The 15392-nt window shown below is 39.8% G+C and overlaps 1 protein-coding gene across 8 annotated transcripts in view; it reads left to right on the top strand.

Moving 5' to 3' along the window:
• Positions 1-15392, top strand: part of TIAM1 (TIAM Rac1 associated GEF 1) — a 395420-nt gene that overhangs the window by 221964 nt on the left and 158064 nt on the right. For 5 of the 8 annotated variants that reach the window (XM_057696187.1, XM_057696186.1, XM_057696181.1 and 2 more), the window contains one exon: positions 14762-14839. The exons of the other annotated variants lie outside the window; for them this stretch is intronic. The gene's annotated coding sequence lies outside the window, so the exon portion shown is untranslated. The remainder of the gene's footprint in view (positions 1-14761; positions 14840-15392) is intronic. 8 annotated transcript variants of the gene reach the window in all.

Raw genomic sequence — 15392 nt, 5'->3', positions numbered from 1 at the left:
TGCTTGGCTTCTGGCTTCTCTGCATTTGGTGTGTAGGGAAGAGAGGAGGGAGAACCTGGAGGGTCTCAAGGGAAGTGTCGGGTGGATTCTGGAAGTGGCCAACGTTATATGAGTTTGTATTCCACTGGCCGTGACACAGGCACGTGGCCCCCACATAGCTGTGACTGGGCTGGGAAGCAACATTTCCTCACTTCCCAGGTGAGAAAGGAGTCCATTTTAATGTCTCTGACACAACTGCATATTATAAACTTAATCTTAAGGGTCCTGAAGGTGAAGTGTGTCTATTAGGAAGACCTGGACAGGGGGCTGACCTGGTAGCTAGGCATTTGATCCAAATCCTGGGTTTATTTTTACCTTAGGTGTTCATGAGCTTCCCACAAGTGGAGAAGAAGGGATTTTTTTTTTTTTTAAGTGCTACACTGGGAACTTTTCTTTTTCCTGATGCTGTATTTATAACCTGCTTAAAGATCCAGAATTAATGTCTGGTCATGCATTTTAGTAAAATCGGATCTGGGTTTTTCAGATGGTTCTTCCGTGGATCTGTGCTAACTTCAGAGATTCCCGGATGTCCGTCTGTCTTTGTATCTCACTATACCTGAGTTTTCAGGGTTGGAAGCCCACCTTGTCATGTTTCCTTATTTGAGAAGCAGCTCTCTTGGATTTTGGAAGGACCCCAGCCAGACTTTCCTGTCTAGGAGTGTGGAATTCCAATGATGTGAGTTTTTTCCTCGTAGGAGATGTTTTCCCCTATAAATTCCAAAGCTTTTCATCTTTAATAATAATTTTGGAAGCATTTAAAACATTTCATACTTTCTCCGTCATCTTCAACAGAGTCTATTGAGCATCATTTAATCTTTAGTCAGTTTGTTTTCCTCCTCGCTGAGATTTGGTCAAGTAGACGTTATTGAGGTCGGAAGGCTCAGAAAGGTGAGGCTGTGGAACGAACTGCGCTGCTTTTCTCACGGGTGCTTCCTGTTTCCTCCTGTCACATTGGTTTTCTGTCCCTTCTTCCTCCTCCCCATCAGGCACTAGTCCCTCGAACTCTCTGCCTTTAGTTTACTGTTGGCTGTCAAACCAGATAACTCAGCGTGTTAAATGGAGAATCCATAGGTTCTAAATGAGGACTGCAACAGAGTGACTCCCACTGTTGACAGAGTCAAATTCAGACTCCTCATCTTGTCGTCTACAGCCTTTGACAGCCAGCTGATCTGGTCCTAGCTGGTTGCACAAACTGCAACACCCCCACCCTTGTCACACACACGCTGCACCCTCTTTCTGAGCCACACCAAGTTATAGTCTTCATAAACCATGTAATCATAATAAAGATCAATGAGCATTAATCGAGTACTTACTATGTGACAGGTTCTTTTGTAAAATATATTAAACCCTCCAAGGGACCAAGGCGTTTAGAATATATTAAATATAGATCAAATTATCAAATATTTAAAATAGCTATTATGTTAGTAATATATTATTACCTATCACATATTAATAATTTAACAATTAACTATATATTAAATATTAACTATGTAAGCATATGGAATACATGAAAGCATTTAACCATCTCAGGGGCAGGCTGAGTAATGTTATCCTCTCCCTTTTACTAATGGGGAACGGAAACACAGAATTTACATAACTAGCCCAAGGTCGCACAGCTAGGGGGCGCCAGAGCCACCCATTGTGTAGTGCTGACAGTCCGAAGTAGCTAGACTCTCATGGGTGAATTCCCCTCCTTAGCCCTTTATTCTACTTGGCGGAAGCCCCTCATTTCTATGCTTGAAATTCAGTGGAGACTCAACATCTTCCTATAACTTCCCCCTCTTCTCATGCTGTGTCTTTCCTGAACAGAATCAGATCTGTGCTCAGAAATGAGATGGTTACAGAATCCACCTCTTTGCAAGCCCCACACTCTCTGCTAGACTGTAATTCCTCCAGCACAGGGCCAGGGCTGGGAGGCCTTTGTGAAATGTTGATGGAATCGATCAGCACTAGAGATTATTGTGCCAGCCTTCCATTTTCCAGATGACAAAACCGAGGCCCAGTGTGGTTGCATCACAGAGCTGCCTGGGGAGGCTCTGGGGCTAATACTGTTGTTTTCCGAGTCTGTGGCAACGTGGACTTTGAAAGCAGAACATTCGGCAGTTATTTTGGTCTGGTTTCTTTGTTCCTGGCAGTGTTCTGGCTGGCGGGAGGTGTTCCTGAGCGCACCGTGTACTTAACGTGTACTCGGAGTAATGACAGCAGTCGTAGGAGTGGCTTGGCGTGAACAGACAAAGCTGGGCCCTGCGTTTACACCAACCTGCGGACTGAGCGTTCAGATATTCCGGTGAGGACAGAGGGGCACATGAACACGTGTGGCTAAAGGGATGTTGTTTGTTTTTTTCCTAAGATGAAACTAGCAAATTTTATACATTCTTTCATTAATTCTCATGTTTAATGTAGCAAATCACTTGCTACCTTATGTCTCCTTGTACAAAGTATCCGTAACCGTTCTGCACCTGTGTATGTGGCTTAGAATAAATAAATGATGAGGCCGCACATTTTGTTTTTAATTTGAAATTGTCATAATCTTCGGGAAAAGTTGGCCCTATTGTATAAAGAATGTTGTTTCTTCTAAGTCATTTGAGAGTACATTGTTATTACCCCTAGGCATGAGTGCTTTTTCCCTATAAACAAGGACACTCTTCTATACAACCACCCAACAGGGCTCAAAATCATGAAATGAGCTGGTACATTACCACCAGGTCCTCCTGACACCCTTTTCCACTCTTGTCATTTGTCCTGAGCGCCATTTCGAATTACAAATGTTTCCAGTTAGCAGCATGTGTTGCCTTGAGTTGTCACGTGTCTTCAGATGCCTTCAGTCAGAAACAGCTCCCCCGTCTTGGTGCTTATGGCCTTGACTCTGTTGAAGAACCCAGGCCAGTTATTTTGTTGAATGTGCCTTAGTTTGGCTTTACTTGATGCTTTCTCTAGATCAGATCTGTGTTCTGCATCATTGGCAGACACTCTAAATGGTGATGGTGTGTCCTTCCCACTGTGTCTTCCCTGGGACCTCCCAGTGTGGACCTGTCCCATTTCAGCTGACGATCACTCACCTTGGTCTCTTGGTTAAGATGCCATCTGTCAGCCTTAATGATGTAGATCCCCTATTTCTCATCAAACATTGAGTTTGTTTACATCTATATGGACTCACGGTTTCCTATTTTAGTCAATGGTTATAATCTGTTAGTGGTAGTATTTATTTTGATGCTCAGGTCTTCCCTAATTGAATCTGTGGGGCTCCCTTCAAGAGGGTTCCTCTGTGCTCTTCTGTCCCCTATTCCTCACTCCGGCTGGACTCTGATACACCCTGGATGCTCCTCTTTGTGGGTGCCCCCCACCCTGCCCTGCTTGGGCTCTGACACGCCCATGCCAGGCCACTCCATGAGTGGATACTCTCCCCACTCTAGTTTTTAAAAAACTCATTTTTTTTTAAAGTATATTTCTGAAGAGGGTGTGGAGAAAAGGGAACCCTCCTACACTGTTGGTGGGAATGTAAATTGGTACAGCTACTATGGAAAACAGTATGGAGGTTCCTCAAAAAATAAAAATAGAGTTGCCATATGATCTAGCAATCCCACTCCTGGGCATATACCCAGACAAAACTATAATTCAGAAAGATAGATGCACCCCTATGTTCACAGCAGTACTATTTACAATAGCCAAGACATGGAAATGATCTAAATGTCCATGGACAGATGAATGGATAAAGAAGATGTGGTTTTATATATATATATCATATATTTATATGTATATACACACACACACACAATGGAATATTAGTTATTAAAAAGAATGAAATAATGCCATTTGCAGCAACATGGATGGACCTAGAGATTATCATACTAAGTGAAGTGAGTCAGACAGAGAAAGACAAATATCATATGATATTGCTTATATGTGGAATGTAAAATATGACACAAATGAACTTATCTATAAAACAGAAGCAGACTCACAGACATAGAGAACAGACTTGTGGTTGCCAAGGGACGGGTGGAGGAGGGAAGGATTGGGAGTTTGGGATTAGCAGATGCAAACTATTATATATAGGATGGATAAATGACAGGGTCCTACTGTACAGCATATCCTGTGATAAACCATAATGGAAAAGAATATGAAAAAGAATGTATATACATGTATAACTGAGTCACTTTGCTGTATGGCAGAAATTAACACAACCTTGTAAATCAACTATACTTCAATAAATTGTTTTAAGAAAAGTATATTTCAGGTTAACTTGGGGTTAATATACTATAGACATTTTAATGAAGGTTTTAGGGAGAATTGGTTTTATTCCTTAAACTGGAAAAAAAAAAAGAAAAAACCCAACTTAATGAGGCCTGTTTTGAATTTGTAGCTGGCATGGAATGGAAGCTTCTGTGCCTCCAGTCGGATTCTTAGACTCATTATTAAAAGACTTAGGAGAAGTTCAGTCATGTTAAAAACCCAAGTTTGAAACTGTTGTCATCACCTTCTTTTTTCTCCTTCACTGGGTGTTGATAAGATTTCCAGGGTGATGGAAGGGCAGCTTCTCAAGGGGAGCTGGGGGTGGTGGTGAGGGGGGGAGGTTCACAGAGGAACCTGTGAGGATTAGTTTTATTTTTTAATTTTTTTAAAACTTTTTTAAATTTTTTACAATAAACTGCATATATTTAGAGTGTGCAATTTGGTATCCCAATCTCCCAATTCATTCCCCCCGCAACCCTCCCCGCTTTCCCCACTTGGTGTCCAAATGTTTGTTCTCTACATCTGTGTCTCTATTTCTGCCTTGCAAACCAGTTGATTTGTACCATTTTTCTATAGTCCACATATATGTGTCAATATACAGTATTTGTTTTTCTCTTTCTGACTCACTTCGCTCTGTATGACAGTCTCTAGGTCCATCCATGTCTCTACAAATGTCCCAGTTTCATTGCTTTTTACAGCTGAGTAGTATTCCATTTGTGTATATGTGCCACATCTTTTTTATCCATTCATCTGTTGATGGACACTTAGGTTGCTTCTATGTCCTGGCTATTGTAAATAGTGCTGCAGTGAACATTGGATTGCATGTGTCTTTTTGAATTGTGGTGTTCTCTGGGTATATGCCCAGCAGTGAGATTGCTGGGTCATATGGTAGTTCTATTTTTAAGGAACCTCCATACTGTTTTCCATAGTGGCTGTATCAATTTACATTCCCACCAGCAATGCAAGAGCATTCCCTTTTCTTCACACCCTCTCCAGCAGTTACTGTTTGTAGATTTTCTGATGATGCCCATTCTAACCGGTGTGAAGTGATACCTCATTGTCGTTTTGATTTGCATTTCTCTAATAATGAGTGATGTGGAGCAGCTTTTCAGGTGCCTCTTGGCCATCCATGTCTTCTTTGGAGAAATGCCTATTTAGGTCTTCTGCCCATTTTTGGATTGGGTTGTTTGTATTTTTGATATTGAGCTGTATGAACTGTTTGTATATTTTGGAGATTAATCCTTTGTCTGTTGATTGGTTTGCAAATATTTTTTCCCATTCTGAGGGTTGTCTTTTCGTCTTGCTTATAGTTTCCTTTGCTGTGCTGAAGCTTTGAAGTTTCATTAGGTCCCACTTATTTATTTTTGTTTTTATTTCCATTATTCTAGGGGGTGGATCAAAAAAGATCTTGCTGTTATTTACGTCGAAGAGTGTTCTTCCTATGTTTTCCTCCAGGAGTTTTATAGTGTCTGGTCTTACATTTAGGTCTTTTATCCATTTTGAGTTCATTTTTGTGTATGGTGTTAGAAGTGTTCTAATTTCATTCTTTTACATGTAGCTGTCCAGTTTTCCCAGCACCACTTATTGAAGAGGCTGCCTTTTCTCCATTGTATATCCTTGCCTCCTTTGTCATAGATTAGTTGATCATAGTTTATCTCTGGGCTTTCTATCCTGTTCCATTGATCTATATTTCTGTTTTTGTGCCAGTACCATACTGTCTTGATCACTGTAGCCTTGTAGTATAACCTGAAGACGGGAAGCCTGATTCCACCAACTCCGTCTTTCCTTCTCAAGATTGCTTTGGCTATTTTGGGTCTTTTGCGTTTCCATACAAATCGTAAAATTTCTTGTTCTAGTTCTGTGAAAAATGCCATTGGTAATTTGATCGGGATTGCGTTGAATCTGTATATTGCTTTGGGTAGTACAGTCATTTTCACAATGTTAATTCTTCCAATTCAAGAACATGATATGTCCCTCCATCTGTTTGTGTCTTCTTTGATTTCTTTCATTAGTGTCTTATAGTTTTCTGAGTACAGGTCTTTTACCTCCTTGGTTAGATTTATTCCTAGGTATTTTATTCTTTTCTTTGCAACGGTGAATGGGATTGTTGCCTTAATTTCTCTTTCTGATCTTTCATTGTTAGTGTATAGAAATGCAAGAGATTTCTGTGTGTTAATTTTGTATCCTGCAACTTTACCAAATTCATTGTTTAGCTCAAGTAGTTTTCTGGTGGTATCTTTAGGATTTTCTATGTATAGTATCATATCATCTGTGAATAGTGACAGTTTTACTTCTTCTTTTCCAATTTGGATTCCTTGAGGATTAGTTTTTAACTGTTACTCTTGGTTCTGGAAGGAAGGGGAAAAGCTGAGAACCACTTTTTTTTTTTTTTTTTTTAAAGAAGGCACTTCTTTATTGACTTTGTTACAGTATTGCTTCTGTTTTATGTGTTGGTTTTTTGGCTGTGAGGCATGTGAAATCTTAGCTCCCTGACCGGGGATGGAACCTGCACCCCTTGCGTGGGAAGGAAGGCGAAGTCTTAACCACTGGACCTCCAGGGAAGTGTCCACTTTTTTTTTTTTTTTTTTAAATTGTCTGTTCTCCTCTCTCCTTCCTCCCCTTTCCTCCCCTTTCCCATCCTCATCCACGCTGCCCCCCATTGCTTTTCAGCCCTGTGCTCCGCTGTGGACCCAAGCGCTCATTCATGACCACTTACTTCTCTATGTGACTGACTCGAATTTGCCACTCTCAAAATCACCAACTAGAAATCTTGGCCCCAAATTTAATTTTTAAAATTGTTTGTAGGTAGACTTTTTTAAAAAAGCAAGATTTTAGTGAAACGATGATCATAATGGACACATTCAGTTGCACATCTTGTTAAGTAAAATATTTAAAATTTATACTATTTATTTTATAAAAGTCTTCTCTGCCCGCTACCCTCCCTCCCTCCCTCCCTCCCTCTGTCTCTCTCTTTCTCACACACACACCAGTGTGATGAAAGGTACTTATCTGAGACAGGAGGACAGGAGTTGGGTAAATTTCGAAATTCAAAATTTGTCAAGGAGATAATATTCCAATCTGTTATTAACATTTACAAAAAGTCTTTTTGTCCTCTTGAATTTTCAGTAACCACACCCACATTAAAAAGCACCACCAAATGTAAAATAGGTAGTGAGAAGCAACTGCATAACACTGGGAGATCAACTTGATAACTGCTGATGACCTAGGTGGATGGGATAGGGAGGGTGAGAGGCAGGCTCAAGAGGGAGGGGATATGGGGATATATGTGTAAATAAAGCTGATTCACTTTTTTGTACAGTGGAAACTGACACAGCAGTGTAAAGCAATTATACACCAATAAAGATCAAAAAAATTTAAAAAAAAGAAAGTCTTTACCATATTCTCATTTTAGCACGTCACTCTTACCTTTAACACGTGGTAACTGTTTGGCTGAATTGAACTGGACCCCCAGTTTTGAGGCTGTTAGGCTAGATTTCTTAAAAATAGATTCTCTGGATGGCTTCCCACAAACAAAGAGCATTTGAAACCTAAGATTTGGATTTAATCGGTGTACACCTGATTCCTTTTGGACCCTAAGCTTCCAAGATTTCCTTTCCTTCTTCTTTCCCATCCTCTCTATGTTCCTTCACTCCACAGGCTGCTGTTCTTTCAGTGGTTGCTGTTTACCATGTTTCATACCTCTGGTACTAACTTAAGAAACCTTTAGGTTGGCTTGGAGTTTCTGAGAAAATTGAGAAAAGGACCTTTTCTTTGTTTTAGGAGTAAATAGAGTATATGAAGATATCTGTAGTTTTCACAGCCAGTTAGAGGCCAAAACTCTCAGGAACCGCACCAAGCAAATGTCTTAGATTTCATTGCTTTTGGTGAGCTGTACCTTGGGATAGAGTTTCATATGTATTTATATTCACTGTATCATTTGCTTTTGGCTTTATCTTAGTCATTCTTCCCCAGAGAGTGTTTTTTAAAAGGACTTCTTTGTTTTAACAGTTATAAATCATTTTGATGCTAATAACTGGGAAGGCAGTGCCATGCTACTCTATAACCCCGAAGTTACTTAAAATTGACTGTGGATAGCATTGAGGGAGAGTTTTACAAGATATTTGACATCTCAACTATATGTTGAATAACAGTGTTTTTATTCTCTAATATCCCACCTGGATAGCAGGGACAGATCAACTACATATGTCTGGCATACTTTGATGCATTTACCTCGAGGATAATTCCTACCTGAGTTTCCTTTTTGTGCTTCTCAGTTCTAACAGTGTTCTGATTTAATGCCCTTGTCTGTATTCCGTAGTGATCACGGTTGTATAATAAGAGTCTAGAGAAGAATAAGAACTAGAACCCAGGGTTTTTATTGTATAGTTTTAAATTCCACTGACTTCAACCTAGCTCTTGAGGCCACTCGTTTCCAGGCCTGGGCTCATGGGGTCAGAGTTGATGGGACACGCCAACCTCTTCTGAACCTTAAGTACTAAACATATGATGTCTCAGCCATAAGAGCTATTGTTTATGCTTGTTAACAAGAGGGGATCACGTCCTATAATGTCACTCTCTAGATTCACTCTACTCTAAAATTCACAATTCAGATGCAGCCTTACTGTCACTTCCATCCATAACTGGGGGTTTCTACTCAAATATATGAGTCATATTTTTGGTGCTGGCTTTTCTGAGTCAGTTTAGCAGCCAGCACATTTTATTACTGGCACCTCCTACCATGAGATAGCAGGTATTTGGTTTTTATCCCTTAAAACTGTGACCTTTTAAATCTAAATAGTATATCTATACTTTAGTGCATTTACATTTAGTAAGTCTGATTTGCTTTGTGCATTCCTGACAAGTTCTAGGGTAATAAATAATGTTTTGCCATTGGCAGTATTCCTGCCAAGATATTGAAATTTTTGTCTCTGGTTATCTTTAATCAACATGGTTACTTATATTTAGAAGATGCGTTTGCTGTGACTTTAATTTGGGTAACAATAATCTTTTCAGAAAGCTAGCAAAGGCACACAAGAGCTAGAGAATGGGTGTATTGTTTTACCAGGTAATGGTCTTTTGAGTTGTCACTTCTCATCTTTATACTTTATCATTGAAGAGGGATACCGGATGAGGGATACCAGATGTTCCTAGTGACTCTTGTTATGTGCCATGCCTTCCTACTCCATGTGAAGACTTCATGTGTTTTCACTGAAATCAGTAAGGAAAAAGATTTCATAAATTCAGGCACTGATTTCACTAATTTTACTTTTCTTACTTTGCTTTTTTGGGAAAGCTTCTAATTGTGGTGCAAGAACCTGGAGATTAAGATTACTAATCAATATTTAGATGTAATGAAAGATTGCATATTTTTTTCCACAGGGTATCATTTATGGTGTCTTGTCTTTTTTTTAATTTTTAATCAATTAATTAATTAATTTAATTAATTTTTTTTGGGGGGGGCATACACCAAGTTCAGTCATCTGTTTTTATACACATATCCCCGTATTCCCTCCCTCCCTCGACTCCCCCACCACCCTCCCTCGAGTCCCCCCCATCCTCCCCCTCCCAGTCCTCTAAGGCATCTTCCATCCTCGAGTTGAACACCCTTTGTTACATAACAACTTCCCACTGGCTATCTGTATTACAGTTGGTAGTATATATATGTCTGTGCTACTCTCTCGCTTCGTCTTAAGTTTAAGTCTTTAAGCTGTTAAGTTTATTTTTGTGTATGGTGTGAGGGAGTGTTCTAATTTCACTGATTTACATGTGGCTGTCCAGCTTTCCCAACTGGTGTTGAAGAGACTGTCTTTTTCCCATTGTATATTCTTGCCTCCATTGTCGAAGATTAATTGACTGTAGGTGTGTGTGTTTATTTCTGGGCTCTCTGGTCTGTTCCATTGATCCATATGTTTGTTTTTGTACCAATACCACACCATTTTGATTTCTGTAGCTTTGTAGTAGGGTCTGAAGTTTGTCTCCCAGGATACCATTTATTGATCATTTCTGTGGCTCAGACAGTGGCATGTGTGGTTTCCAGTGGATTGTACTGTTTACTAATATTATTCCCATTTTACCAGTGAGGAAACTGAGTTTTCATGATGTGAAGTAATTTTCCCAGTGATTTGGGTATTAAGTAGCAGAAGCAGAATTCCCACCCAGTTCTGTCTGGCTCCGCCATCCATTCTCTGAGCACTAATCTTTTATTCCCAGCCACTTGATGGCTAGTGAAATAATGAAATGCAGTTGCGTCTGAGATGACTCTGGTCTGGGAACAGCCCTTATTGTGGGTGATGCTGTTGGGTGTCTTTCACAGTTGCTCAAGACCTGTTCATTATCTGTTTCAGATTTCATTTTGAGATTAATTAATTAACCCTTAAGGGCTTTTTCCATTATGTCAAGTTCAAACAAAAGAAGCTGACAAACTCCCATTATAAATTGAACATACGTAACAAACAAACAGCACAAGCCTCAACAAGAACTAACAGTCGGCAGGTTTAGTGTTTGCTCCACTGAAGCCTGGGCCAGTGTCAGCATTTAATTGTGTTCTCAGAAATATCATGGAAGCAGGGGAGGGTGGTTGTGTGGTCACATGGCCAGGTTTACTCCTTGAAAACCAGGGCTGTATTTTCCTTCATTCTGAAGGCATGGAGGAGATTTAGTTTTGGTTGCATCCCAGAGGGAGATATTGAGGTCTTTCTGAGAATTAAATATTCATAACATATTACAAATTAATTTCAAATAATTCATTGCTACGTCTTAAAGGTTTGGGGATGGACTTCCTAGGTGGCGCAATAGTTAAGAATCCGCCTGCAGATGCAGGGGACACTGGTTCGAGCCCTGCTCTGGGAAGATTCCACGTGCCATGGAGCAACTAAGTCCGTGTGCCACAACTAATGAGCCTGTGCTCTAGAGCCCACGAGCCACACCTATTGAGCCCATGTGCCGCAACTATTGACGCCCATGTGCCTAGGGCCCGTGCTCCACAGCAAGAGAAGCCACTACAGTGAGGAGCCTGTGCACCACAATGAAGAGTAGCTCCCCTTCGCAGCAACTAGAGAAAGCCCGTGTGCAGCAATGAAGACCCAACGCAGCCAATAAATAAATTAAATAAATAAATAAATAAATTTATAAAAAAAAGGTTTGGGGATGCACTGTGTTAAGAACACAATCTAAAAACAACAAACCTATGATTAGAAATTTAGGTTTGTGGCTGTTGATGTTTTTGTTTTAATGAGTGGGAAGAAACCATTAATGTGATACATTAAACTCCAAATCAAAGTATTGTTGCTGTGTAAAATCACCTGTAAAAAACCTGTATTCCTTTTCACCATGTACTTCCTTCCTCTGATATATTTATTTAATACAAAGTAAAATATTTGTTTCTTTCTCTGACTGGTTTATACCAGAATTTATAAAAGAGGATTTTGGGGATGTATATACCCTTATGCTTTTTACTTTTTTAAAGCTTGTATTCCAGTAATCAAGTATACACATAGATGTGTGTGCATATACACACCACCCCTCACACACACATACATGAACCCTCAAATGGAGTTGATATGATCCATGTCCAGTGTAAGAAGTCTAAGCGCCAAAGATGATGCCAGGTTAGTCATTATTATCTTTCTCATGGTCTGGGTTGTACTTTTATGCTTAATGGAGAGATCTGGATGAGGGAAGATCTAGAAAATTGGAGAGGGAAGATTACCAGATGAGGATAGTGCTGGTCATGATATTGATGCTTGCAGTTGCCAATTATTTAAACAGCTTGATGGCTTGGCTGTTTCTCCTGTAAGGAGGCTGCATCTATATAAATGAGTACATTTCGTTGGATGAGTTCATACAGTAGTAACCCATCAGATACTCACTTTCTCACAGGTTGTTCACAGACATTCTGCAAAATAAAGTTGCACGATTAAGAAAGTTTAGGAAACAGTGGGTGTTAGATAAAGTGAAATCCCTTTATTGACTGCAAGAGTTGGAGTTCCCAACTTTGACCATAGACTGCGTATTTCTTAAAGTATCTGTAAACATTCCCTGTATATCTCTAGAATGTATATAAATGTTGTAAGACAGTGTGGGGTTGAGAATTGAGTACATGTATGAAGGACGTAGAACTGGGTTCTGATCAAGCCGCTTTTCCATCCACTAGACAATAGACATGTCACTTAGAAAGAAACCTGTGTAAGAGTTTATACACATACCTTTCCTCCAAGTTGCTGTGATCATTAAATGATCTAATATATATATATAAATGCTTTTCAAATTTTGAAGCACTCTGAAAATATTAGTTATTAATAAGCCCTCTGCTTTTTAAATTGTGATATATACATAACGTAAAATTTAACATTTTAACCATTTTTGGGTGTATAGTTCAGTGGCATTAAGTACATTGACATTGTTTTGCAACCACTGCCACCATCCATCTCCAGAACTTTTGTCTTGTTTCTTCCCAAACTGAACCTCTATATCCATTAAATACTGACTCCGCCTTTCCCTCAGCCCCTGGCAACCACCATGCTACCTTCTTTCTCAATGACTATTCTCGGTACCTCATATTAGTGGAATCATACAATATTTGTCTTACTTTACTTGGCATAGTATCTTTTTTTTTTTTTTTTTTTTTTGCTGTGTGCGGGCTTTCTTTTTAGTTGTGGTGAGTGGGGACTACTCTTCGTTGTGGTGCACGGGCTCCTCATTGCCGTGGCTTCTCTTGTGGAACACAGGCTCTAGGCACGTGGGCTTCAGTAGTTGCAGCACAAGGGCTTGATAGGTGTGGCTCACGGGCTCTAAAGCACAGGCTCAGTAGTTGTGGCGCATGGGCTTAGATGCTCCACGGCATGTGGGATCTTCCTGGAGCAGGGATCAAACCTGTGTCCCCTACATTGGCAGGCGGGTTCTCAACCACTGTGCCACCTAGGAAGCCCTCACTTGGCATAATATCTTCAAGTCTATCCTCTGATCTTTTTATGATGTGAGCTTTTAATTTGTTTTCTTAATTCACTCACCCCGGTGCCACTCTTTTCACACATGGCAGAGTGACAGAGAGCACACGTATTCCTAGTATTCCTCCAAATAGCACTGAATAAGCAGTGCCCACAATTTTAGGAGAGGAGCTCTCAAGGAAGTGCCTTTAAGAAAAGGGGTCAATAATCTAGTCCATCCTCAAGGGAATCAAAAGGTACAAATTTCCAGTTATAAGTACTAAGGATATAATGTACAACTTGGTAAATATAATTGACTCTGTTGCACAGTGTATAAGAAAGTTAAGAGAGTAAATCCTCAGTGTTCTCATCACAAGGAAACATTTTTTTCTACTTCTTTAATTTTGCATGTTTTTGAGGTGATGGTTGTTCACTAAACTTACTGTGATCATTTTATGATGTATGTGATTCAGATCATTATGCTGTACACCTCAAACGTATACAGTGCTGTATGTCAGTTATATCTTAATAAAACTGGAAGAAAAATGCATTTTAAAAAATTAAAAAAAAAAAAAAAAGAATCTAGTCCATCCTCAAATTAGAACTGAAGTGACCCAGGCCTCTCCCTGACAGGCAATCATATTTCGTTTCTTCTTAAATCAGTGTTTGAAGTAGAAGAGACATGAGTTTCAATATCTAAGTATTATCTTTATTATTGAGATGCTTTATGCACAAGATTTTTCAAATGTCATATTTCATCATTTTTACCTGTCTTGAAATGGTGGCTCTTGATATGGGGCTCTGAAGGGGAGATCCTCTGTAACTTTTAAGATGAAAAAAATCATCCATTTCAAAATTAAATAGCCTAAAATTTGAAATGACCTGTTCTTATTTACATAAATAAAGTCTTTGGAGTGTGTGTGTGTGTGTGTGTGTGTGTTTTAGAATGAATTTTCTCTTCTATACAATGATTTTGTAGAAAAATTATTTTCAAATATCCATTATTAATTCCCATTATTAGAAACATTTCCTTTTCAAAGGATTTTCAGTATTCTGATTACAGATTAAATGGTGCTGAAATGATCATATTTTTTTCCCTAAGTAATCATATAACACATTGCTTTAAAAAAATCACAGGCAAGTTAAACTGCCATCATGTCCTATTGTGCATATTCTTGAAATCTAAGTGTGTTTTTTTACCTTTGCCCTGTTATTGGCATCTTTTTTCATTGTAAAGAGTATTAGCTGCATCAGCATTCTTTAGCATTAAAATTTTCCTTAAATTTCACCCTTGATTTTTCACAGCACTCTGAGCTCATTGTAGACGCCTGATTGCTCTTGGGTCTTCTGCATTTTCTGGGTCCTCGTCTCATCTCACCTCCCCACCCCCAAGATACTTAAGACTCTTTAAGGTGCCTTGAGCCTTCCCTATCTTAGCATCCCCGTGGAATCTTGGACTGAGCCAGCCACAGAGAAAGTTCTCAGCACACATTGAAATCGAATTGTGTTGAGTGGAATTGAGATGGAGATCTGGAAGCAAAAATTGAAGGGGTGTTTTTTTTTTTTAGATGAAAAACGTCAGAATCTTATTTACCTTTATGGAGAACCACGCCGAGCTGGTACAGCACAGATGGCAGCCTGTTCCTGTGAGTGTGGGGACGGAGTGAGAGAAACAGAACAAAGCAGGTGGCTCTAGAGCTGCTGGCACCCCGGTGCCAACATTAGTTCGGGCCGCACTTTCCCGTGCTTGTGTGAGTGAGGCATCGGCAGAACCAGGAGGCTGATGTTATTTTGATCACTGAGCTCTATTTAGTGAATACACTTGATTAGTCCCCCTCCTTCTCATGGATGCTGTTTTGAATGGAAAATCACTACTGGAAAAACAAAATCCCAATGCTGATGAGGTACAGAGTACCTTTTTTTCTCCCTATTGCATACCTCACCCAACATTGGGCTCCTTTTTCTGCATTTTAAAAGTGCTTCCTAGGTGCCGAGTTTTACTGAGGAAGACTCTGAGGCCATAGAGAAATGAAGCGATGAACAAGTTTTCGTGGTGCTTAAAGAGGAGTACCTGGGGCCTCCCCACTGGGTGTGTTCTTTGGTTTGGTCCCTGAAAATTCTGCGTCCCTGCCCTGGAGAGAAGCAGAATTAGAACGCCTAAGCCAAATCTCTCTGCTTGTTTTCTGGCAAGGTGAATAT

Source organism: Hippopotamus amphibius, chromosome 10 (genome assembly GCF_030028045.1).
Source record: "Hippopotamus amphibius kiboko isolate mHipAmp2 chromosome 10, mHipAmp2.hap2, whole genome shotgun sequence".
NCBI classification, from domain to species: Eukaryota; Metazoa; Chordata; class Mammalia; order Artiodactyla; family Hippopotamidae; genus Hippopotamus; species Hippopotamus amphibius.
This window is presented reverse-complemented; position numbering and strand designations above follow the sequence as displayed.